This window comes from Citrus clementina, unplaced genomic scaffold (genome assembly GCF_000493195.1).
Source record: "Citrus clementina cultivar Clemenules unplaced genomic scaffold, Citrus_clementina_v1.0 scaffold_3, whole genome shotgun sequence".
NCBI lineage: Eukaryota > Viridiplantae > Streptophyta > Magnoliopsida > Sapindales > Rutaceae > Citrus > Citrus x clementina.
The window spans coordinates 21,829,992-21,840,697 of NW_006262339.1; positions in this window are offsets into that span (position 1 = coordinate 21,829,992).

The window sequence follows — 10,706 nt, forward strand, 5'->3', positions numbered from 1 at the left end:
ATCACGCAATAAACATAGTTTTTCGCGAAAAAAGTGAGTACAAATTTTTTAAATTTAGTAACAAACAAACACTATTTTCCTCCAATTTCTAGCATCCACCTTTGAAAAAAATTAAATCCATCCAATTTATCTCTAATTTCTATTTATTTTGGGTTAAATTGTAATTTTGAGGGGTAAAAAGGTCATTCCGTTAAATTCACTAACGGAAATTAAATGGAAGTGGACGAATGCAACAAAAAGTAAACTTCAGGTGACGCGTTGAAAAAAAAAATGTTTGTGTATTTTTGAAAAAGGCAAAACAAACAGGTGGACGGTTATAAATTTCCCTTAAAAAAATTCTTCATAAACTCAATTTAATTTATTATAGATTAACATTACTTCAGCAATCAATAAAATGTGGTTTAGTTGATCACAAGAAGTCCGAATATTAAATGAGTTTATTTTTTAATAATTTCTCAGCAAAAAAAAAGAAAAGAAAAATGAAAAAGCTTTAATATGTGCATATTTTTAAGTTTTATAGGGTAGCATGCCAAAAAAAGTATAAAAATTGTAATAAGATAAACTAGGGATTAGATGGGGCATATTGAGAGAGGAAAACTATTTTTAATTTTTTAGTGGGGTTATTTGAGAAGTGAGGCTAGTGAGATATATTGAGGAGTCAAATGTCACCACTCTAAATTTTTAACTTACCCGTCTTCTAGACTACTTGGCTCTGGGCTTTGAAAGTTGGCCCAACTTTATTTTTAATAAATTTAATTTATTTAAATAAACATTTTACAAATATCAAATTATTTGATAAATTTTGATAGTTATAATTATAAATATCGCCAACTTTAAACTTTTTTTCATAGCAATGCAATTTGTACAATACCAAATACGTCTTTAAAGGGGACAAAATTAAAAAATATATATCAATTATGAAATTAGAATATATGATATGTATCATCCTTTCAAATTCAATGATTTTATAAAGTATTTTTCAATTAAAAATTTGATAGAGGTGTATATATTCCCTACTAATATGAATGGAGTAGGTATCATTCTAATCTTTGTGAGAGTAGGAATTATAATTATGCTATAATAGACTTGATCTAAAGTGGTTCCAATAAATTTCTTTATATATATAAATTTCTAATTATAATATATATATATATATACACATAGCAGCATTTAAAGAAAATAGAAACATTCATACATATCAAGGTCGAAATTAAAAAAAAAATCCAAAATCCCAAGTGTTGAAATACAATCATTGGGTCCAACAACTTGTCTAGAATCCATAACATTGGGTGTAAAACTATGTTGTCATTAAATAATAAATTAGGTACAATAATATTACATTTACAATATGTATTCTAATTATTCTTATTATTGTAATAGCTTGTAAGGGCTAGTTTAGTACTACTGTAACTTTTAAAATAATTGTTGTTAGCTATACTGTAAAATAATCAACTGTAAAGAGATTTAGTTAAACATTTGGTAAAATTTGTTCTTAAAAATGATATGAGTTTTAAAAGCATTCATATATATTTAGTAAATATTATTGTTAAACTGCGTTAAGAATATAAATAATTGAATTAGACATAATGTTGGACAAAATTTATTAACTCATTTATAAATATGCATACAAAATATTTTTAATTGTGTTTATATGATAATTGATAACTAAAATAAATATTTTATAATTATGAATTTTTTTATTTTGTTAGCTCAATATAATTGGTGATAATAATAATAATAAAATAATAATAATCATCATCATCTCTTTAAAGTTGATAATTTTATTTCCTAATTAATAAGGATAATTTTGAATTTTTATAATATATATGGGAATATATAAGGAATTGTAATAAGCATAAAAGTGATTCTTAAAATCATATTTGAAAAGTTATTCCTTCCATAAAAACGGTCATTGAAAGTTCAATATTTTAATGATAGTTCTATTATATAACTGCCATTAAATTTTGATTGTACATTTAATGACAATTATGTAATATAACCATTATTAAAAGTATTTGATGATGGTTATTTAATATAATGGTCATTGTATGTTTAATCCTTTAGAACTTTTAATTTAATGACAGTCGTTGAATATAAATAGTAAAAATGGCTGTTATTGATACATTTTATGATTGTTTTTAATAAGTCATTGTGTATCATTTGCCTTAAAAAAAAACGATACAAAGAAAAAGGAAATACTTGCAATATCCCTAAGCACACAACACTCTTTCTCTTCTTCTTCAATCTTCACGCACTCTCTTTCTCCTCTTTGCACAATCTTGTTCTCTTTGTCTTCATAACCTTGCCTAAGCAAAAGCCCACGCTGCCACCTTGTTCGTTCACTGTCAGCTGCTGTCGTCTTGGTAGAGATGCCTCTATGTTCGTTTTTTGTTGGCTTCGTTGCAGACAAAGGTCTTGGGTCTTCACCCCAGAGAAACTGATGCTCCAGTTGTGCTTTTTAGTATGCAGGGGTTACAATTTTAAATCTTCTATCTCAGTTTTGAGAAAGAGAAAGTGTTTCCATACATTCAAAGTGTTTTTATTCATGCATTTATCCTTTTTTGAATTTATATTCTAACCAACTTTTATTTACGTTGGGTATTGATAATTTGTTTCCCAAATTATGGGTTAAACAATCATGCTCTTTCACCCTTAAATAAATTGACTACTTGACAAATCACATCTAGAATGGTGGTACAGAAGTAGTAAAGGTAAGTGGGGAAAATTGTTAAGATCTTTTGTTGGGGAAAGATCAGTTTTTTTAAATTTTTTATAAAATCTTTTTAAGATCGCTCTCATATAATATATAAGAATTTGTAATCTAGAAATTGTACCTTAAAAATCCGATTTGAATTTTTCCGCTGAAGTGATTTAGGCTCCCAGATCACGATCCGTCACCACCACGCTTGTTAGATCACGTTCCGTCACCACCACGCTTGTTAGATCACGAACTGTCACCAATAATCTTCCAGGTTATGACTTAGGTTTGATCTGCACTTGACGTGTGGGCGCCTTTATCACTACTAAAGCAACTAGCACGAGAAAATTTTTCTCTCAACAATAGAGAAAAAAATCATTTTCTCTGATCTGTATAAAGTGGCTGCTCTCTCTTTTTCTTTAGAGAAAATAAGCTTTTTATATCTCCCTTTAGTGAAAACCCTAGACTCCAAATAATTAAAAAACAAAACTCACCTTACTTGTTTTTTCTATAGGGGACCCACCTTGTAAAATAACATAAGGCCCTTTACACACAAACTAATTAAATGGAACCTCCCACTAAATGATATATTTAGGCTTTTGACCCAAATAGCTAGTTATCTTGCTTATTAATCCAGTAGTGGTGCAGTCAATTAAATGAACTAACCCGGGGATCATTTAGGAACATACAATAGTGGCTACAATAATTAGGCATGTAATTAAACTAACTCAATTATTTAATTCCAAATCTACTCCACTAAAAAATTGGAACTGACTTTCATAATTGTATGCTCGAATAATAATTTGTCCCAAGCCACATTGATTTCTTTACTACACAATCTTTTGTACTACATCGTTAATTAAATTGATATCTCAATTATCCAATCAATTTAATAACATCTTATTCCTTGATACTTACTGGTTTTCTCTAATGATCATTTTCAACATACTAAATATGTTGACACACTCTGGCTAGAGAATTCTATGATCAAGTGCCGAAAACCTATCAAGAGATGTGTTGTACAAATTTTATATTGTTAATCTATAACTCCAATACTCATAAATGCTCCCACCAAGATACCGGGTAATCTAGACTACAAGTATGTGTCATGCCCATTGGTAACTCAAATGGAATAACAATTACAATCATAAAATCATAATTAACTCAAGATTAAGATTACAGTAAAATCAATGCCTATGAGGTTTAATGAGTCTGACAGTTATTACAAAGTTAATTAAATCTCATATGTGATCTTATTCAATGTAGTCGTACTACATCAATAAATTCATACATGATTAAGATCAATCATTCAATGAATTTATTACAGTCTATACCTAAATAAAGTGCCCAACTTTATTTATCAACTGCGAACTAAATTTATTTAATCATAAGATAACTTGTATTTATATCTTATGTGAATCCACATGGTGATCACATAAATACATATAATATGATTAAATGGACTTTAATAAAAGTATTAATGCAATTAAGATATTTGAATAAAATACCTCATTAATTTTATTAATCAGAAAAAATGTTTATTACAATTATATAAACACATATGCTTTTAAAGAGCATATTTTCCCAACAATCTCCTACTAGCTCTTAAAGCATATCTGGCATATTGCACATGCTCTAGGGCTCTAAGTGCAGGTTATAAAGGTTTCCCACTAATGGCCATTGTAATAAGATCTGCTATTTAGCATCTAATGCCATTTGGGGTACTGTCATATAACCTTTCTACACTATTCTCTTATAAGATGATACTTCCTTTCAATGTGTTTTTGTTTCTTGTGGTTCCTTAGATTGAGCTACCGCACCACTATTATCGCAAAATAGTTTAAGGGGTGCAGTTACAGCAGGTACCACCTAAAGATTTTGTAGAAACTTGCGGAGCCATACAGCTTCTTTTACAGCTTCAGATGCAGCCACATATTAAGCTTCAGTTGTGGAGTCTGCGATATAAGATTGTTTCACACTCCTTCAACTAATAGCTCCACTTTCCAATGTAAACACATAGCCGGAAGTTGATTTTCTAGAATCCTTATCCGACATAAAGTCAGAATCAGTATAACCCACTGGAATGAGTTCATCACCAGAATACACAAGCATATAATTTTTAGTTCTTTTCAGATACTTTATAATATGCTCGACTGCATTCCAGTATTGAGGTCCAGGATTAAATTGATATCTGTAAACCATCTATACCGCAAAACAGACGTCTGGCCTAGTGCAAAGCATGGCATACATGAGACTTCCCACAGCTTCTGCATAGGGGACTCGTCTCATTCTCTCTATCTCTTCAGATGTTTTAGGTGATTGATCCTTAAATAATGTAATTCCATGTCTGAATGGTAATAAACTAGTCTTGGAATTTTCCATACTAAATCTAGCCAATATCTTATCAATATAGACCGCTTGAGACAAGGTTAAAGTTTATTTCTTCCGGTCTCGTAGTAACTTGATACTAAGAATATAACTTGCCTCTCCCATGTCTTTCATATCAAATTGTTTTGCTAACCAACTCTTTATTGTAGTCAATACTCCTATATTGTTTCCAATTAGGAGAATATCGTCTACATAAAGAATTAGGAAGGTTACAGATTTTTCTTGAATTTTCTTGTACACACATGGTTCATCAATGTTCTGAATGAATCCAAGCGATTTAATCTCTTGATCAAATCTGATGTTCCATGACCGGGATGCTTGCTTTAATCCATAAATGGATTTCTGCAACTTACATACCATGTGTTCTTGGCCTTTTGTACGAATCCATCTGGTTGCTGCATGTAGATGTCTTCTTCAAGATGCCCGTTTAAGAAAGGCTATCTTGACATCCATTTGCCAAATTTCATAATCTAGCATTGCAGCAATGGAGAGCAGAATCCTGATGGATTTAAGCATAGCAACCACAGAAAATGTTTCCTCATATTCGATTCCTTCTTTCTGAGTAAACCCTTTGGCTACTAATCTTACTTTAAATGTTTTCACCCTTCCGTCTACTCATCTTTTTCTCTTGTAGATTCACTTACACCCTATAGGTTTTACCCCATTTGGTGCCTCTACAAGTTCCCAGACTTCATTGGAATACATAGATTCCATTTCTTGATTCATTGCCTTTTTCCAAAATTCAACATCTCTATCTATTAGAGCTTCGTTGTAACTAGTGGGGTCTTGTACATGTTCATCTGAGATAGCCTTATAGGTTTCTCCCAAAAGCATGTATCTCGCAGGTAACCTAGTTACCCTCTCACTACGACGAGGTTCTAAAAGTGATGGTAGTTCAGGGATAATCCTGTGTTGATCAGCTGGTTGTTACTGTTCTTCCTGTTCTATAACAGGTGTTGAAAGCTGATCATCAACCTGATCTCTTTTATTTCTCTAGTTTTACCTTACTCTTAGGTTATAAATCATTAAATAGTCTTCCTAAAAAAAAATAAAGAATATGTCTATAAATACATTCCTATCTTGAGGACTATAATTCAGACTTTCCCATATTCCATTAAGATACCTTAAAGATGCAAGCTTCTGAACACAAATCCATCTTCTCTACCTCTGATTCTAGTAGAAATACTAGTAAACTCTAAATACGAATGTGTCTCAAACCATGTTTGTGACTTTTTCATAATTTCTTAAAGTAGTAGACACCAAGATAGATGAAACTAAGTTCAATAAACTTTGTAGTTTTAAATACTAGTATCTGGAATCAAAAAGGTAAATGATAAACCACTTAGTATATATCTTGTTTTATCCAAAAGAATCTTGTTTCTCCATTTAATTTCACTATTGTATCATAGTGTTCATTGACAACCAAATAGTGCTTGAATTCTCCATAGAGATATTCTTTGTTTCGATCATATCGAAGTTCTTTTATGTTCTTGTCTAATTGCTTCTGTCTTATCCACGTACTCTTTTGAATTTCAAAATCAATGGAATCATGGCGCATTTAGACAAACATAAATAAAATGAATATTCATCAACAAGATTGATAGAGTACTCATAACCTCTTATAACATGTAAACTGATTAGTCCGTATACATTTGTATGCGCTAAATCATCAAATACAATGTTATGCTTTTAGCTCTAAATGAGCATCCTCGTCATATTACTTTTCTAAATAAGATTTATAGAGTTACAATGATCAATCTTAATAGGCCAACAAGTCTATCATTAATCATTTTCTTAAAATCTTATTATAGTTTATATGACTTAAGTATAAATATCAGAGGTGATTTTGGTTTGAAGAAACATTTCTTTTCTTAAATAAATACATATACTCTTTATCATTATATCTTGCTTTGAATAGATCAATGGACTAATATGATATAAATTGTCTTTATAAATAACCAAAATAAATAATAAACAGAGGATAAAAAAATAACAGTGTACTCCTGTTTATTAAAACAAGCCACCGAAATTAAATTCCTCTAATATTTGGAAAAATAAAGATAAATATCAAAACTTTAAGTCTTGTAAAATTGATCTAGACTTTCAATTGATATAAACTAGCATGTCCTCAACTGTTGTTTGAAGCTTCACTTAATCTCTTGGTTTCCTGAAAACAAAATAAATGAATTACAAATAAGATTAGTTATCTCAGAATTCATTATTGTATGAATCAATAGAAATCTGAACTAATTAGGAAGCTTAAAGATTTCCTATACCTGATTTTAATAATCTCAGGACAATCTTTCTTCCAGTAACCCTTCTGTCCACATTTGTAACACTTGCCTTTTGGCTTGCCACTTCTTTTAGTGGACAGTTTGCCGATCCCAACTCTTGCTTGCTCATTCTTGTCTTTCGACTTAAGCCTTGAAGAGAATCCTTTTTCAGGAAGTTTTCTGCTATGATAAAATTCTTCTATAGCATATAGTTCGTGCATTAATTAAATTAAGGTCATATCTTTATTGTTTAAGATATAGCTGACCTTAAACTCTTTGAATGTATCAAGTAAAGATTCAATCACCATGTTAATCTTTGATTTATTATTGATTTGAACACCATGAATCTCTACCTCATTCAAATAGTCCATCATTTTGAGGACATAATCACGAACTCTTGTGCCCTCTTCCATTTTAGTATCCATAATACGTTTTAATGCTGCTTCTTTGGAAAAATGGGTATTTTGCTCAAACATCTGATGAAGACTAGCCATTATTTCAGTGGTTGTTTCCATGCTCCGATGTTTCTTATGCAGTTCCACAAAAATCGAAGCCAATATATAGCGCTTAGCCATTTTGTTAGCTTCGCACCATTTCTCATAAGGCTCCCTCTGATTTCTATGATCGTATAACGATGGTTCAGGAGGGCAAGGCTGGGTTAACACATATTTGCAGCCTTTAGCAGTGAGAATATTAAAAAGATTGCGTTTCCAATCTAAATAATTTTCGCCAATGAGTTCATTTTTAACAAGGATAATTAATAATGGGTTGATGGAAGACATTTTCTGAAAAAAAAAATAAACATGCATAAATACTTTGAAACAATATTCACAATAAATGACAAAAATGCAAAAGACCATAAATGCATTTTAATTTATTGTAACGATAATCTAGTACCGCTTTGACAAGCTATTCGTTGGGGAAGTCATGTCTACACTTACTAGACCCAATTATCCATTAGATTATTTACTTTCATGTAGAGACATGATAAATAATTATCGTTATCCCTTTGGGCCTAAATTTGTTAACAGAGCTTCGTTGGGAAGGTTAATAACAAATTTTAGTTGAGTGTATAACAATTGTTTCAATCTACGTATTTTTCATATCAATAGTCACCGTTGGGGCGAACAATCGATTAAAAAATATTTCAATTTTATCTTTGAAGAAGTTCATTAAATAAAATATCTAATATATATACCCTCCGTAGGGAGCATCACCGTATCATGAAGTCGAGGTATATATTTCAATTTCAGCCTACGCGCGCTTGCTACTGGCCTCACACGTGTGCTTGCTGCTGGCAGCGTTGCTTCCAGCTGCAGCACATGCAGCGCACACTGCTAGCCACGCTGGCCACGCGCGCTGCTGCAGCGTGCCCTGGTTTGTTGCCGCTGTCAAAATTTCCGGCTTCCGTCGCTTTGATCTGCCATCCGTGATTGATTTACAAATTTCCTAGGCCAATTTTGGCTTACGAAATTCTATAACAGTAAAATAAATCAAGAGGGAAACATGGTGATAAAAAACCACCCCTCTTGTTACAAATCCAAAGAAAAAATACAACGAAAAATCTAACCATGAATTAAGACAAATCAAAACATACTTTATTCATATATTAAACAAATAATGTATATCTTAATAAATTGTGCCACTCTAATACATAAATTTCAAGAATGATTTCATACAATATTCTTATATATTAATATGAGATGGCTCTGATACCAATTGTTGGGGAAAAATCAGTTTTTTTAAATTTTTTATAAAATCATTTTAAGATCGCTCTCATATAATATATAAGAATTTGTAATCTAGAAATCGTACCTTAAAAATCCGATTTGGATTTTTCCGCTGAAGTGATTTAGGCTCCCAAATCACGATCCGTCACCACCACGCCTGTTAGATCACGTTCTGTCACCACCACGCTTGTTAGATCACGAACTTGATTAAATGGACTTTAATAAAAATATTAATGTAATTAAGATATTTGAATAAAATACCTCATTAATTTTATTAATCAGAAAAAATGTTTATTACAATTAAATAAACACATATGCTTTTAAAGAGCATATTTTCCCAACACTTTGAATGTTATACTATAATAGATATGGTAATTTCTATTCTAAATTGTGAATAAGTGCATCTATTTTGTTCTTTAAGTTAAGTAATTTGGTAAATAGAAAACATATTAAGTTCATATATTTGGCTAATTATGTATATCTGAAGGCCTTAGACTTGTGATTTTGCAATTTTTATAGTTTCATTTGATTGTATCCCCTAGATTAAAGTTAAAATCAATGACCCATTATTCATATTTTCCCATTTAATGTGTGTTGGAGAAATAAAACATGGATGGATCCAATACTACGTTTTTGGTAGTTTGGCAACATTACTTTAGATTATATTGATGAAGATGGTCTAGATAGCTAGTTGTGCCTTAGGGGAGCATTAAACGGAGTAGGTAGGTGATTATTAGTTTTTATATCCCTACCAAATTCTATCATTGTGTGCAAAAAATCTACTGTTGATTGTTATCATACTGCTGTTTGCTATAAAAAAACAGCACTTGGTAGTTTGAAGTGTTGTTTTTAATAACTTGACAGCACCTAAAAAAATTTCATGATTGTTGTCATGTTGTTGTTTGCTACTAAAAACAGCACCTGGGACTTTCAAGTGTTGTTTTTAATAGTTAGATAGCACTCAAAATTTTTTTGGATACTGCCATGCTGCTGTTTGATGTTAAAAACAACACAATTACAGTTGCTAGACAGCACCCAAAAATTTTTCTTAGTACTGTCATGCTATTAGAAACAACACCTAGAAGTACTGGGTACTGTTTTTAATAGCTAGACAACACCCAAAAGAATTTTGGGTGCTGTTTGCTGTTAAAAATAGCACCTAGAAGTTCCCATGCTTTTTTAATAGCTAGACAACACCCAAAGAATTTTTTTAGGGTCTATCATGCTACCGTTTGATGTTAAAAACAACACCTGAAACTTTTAGATGCTATCTTAACACAATTACGTCTTGTTTTAACATAATTACAATAGTTAGACAACACCCAAAAAAATTTTTAGGTGTTGCCATGCTGTTGTTTGCTGTTTGAGAGTTTTAGGTTTTGTTTTAACATAATTAAGTAGGTAGACAACACCTAGAAAATTCCAGGTGCTGTCTTTTTCTTTTTTGTTTATTTGTTTTCTTATTTGCTCTTATGTCCAAACTAATTCCCTTTTATTTTTTCTTGGTAATAAAAAGGTTTAGTTTTTGCACTAGAACGTCCAAGCACATTTAGCTACAAGGTAGTAATTGAAACTTCAGGCCTCAATTTATTATTGTTGAATCTACAATGGATAAGT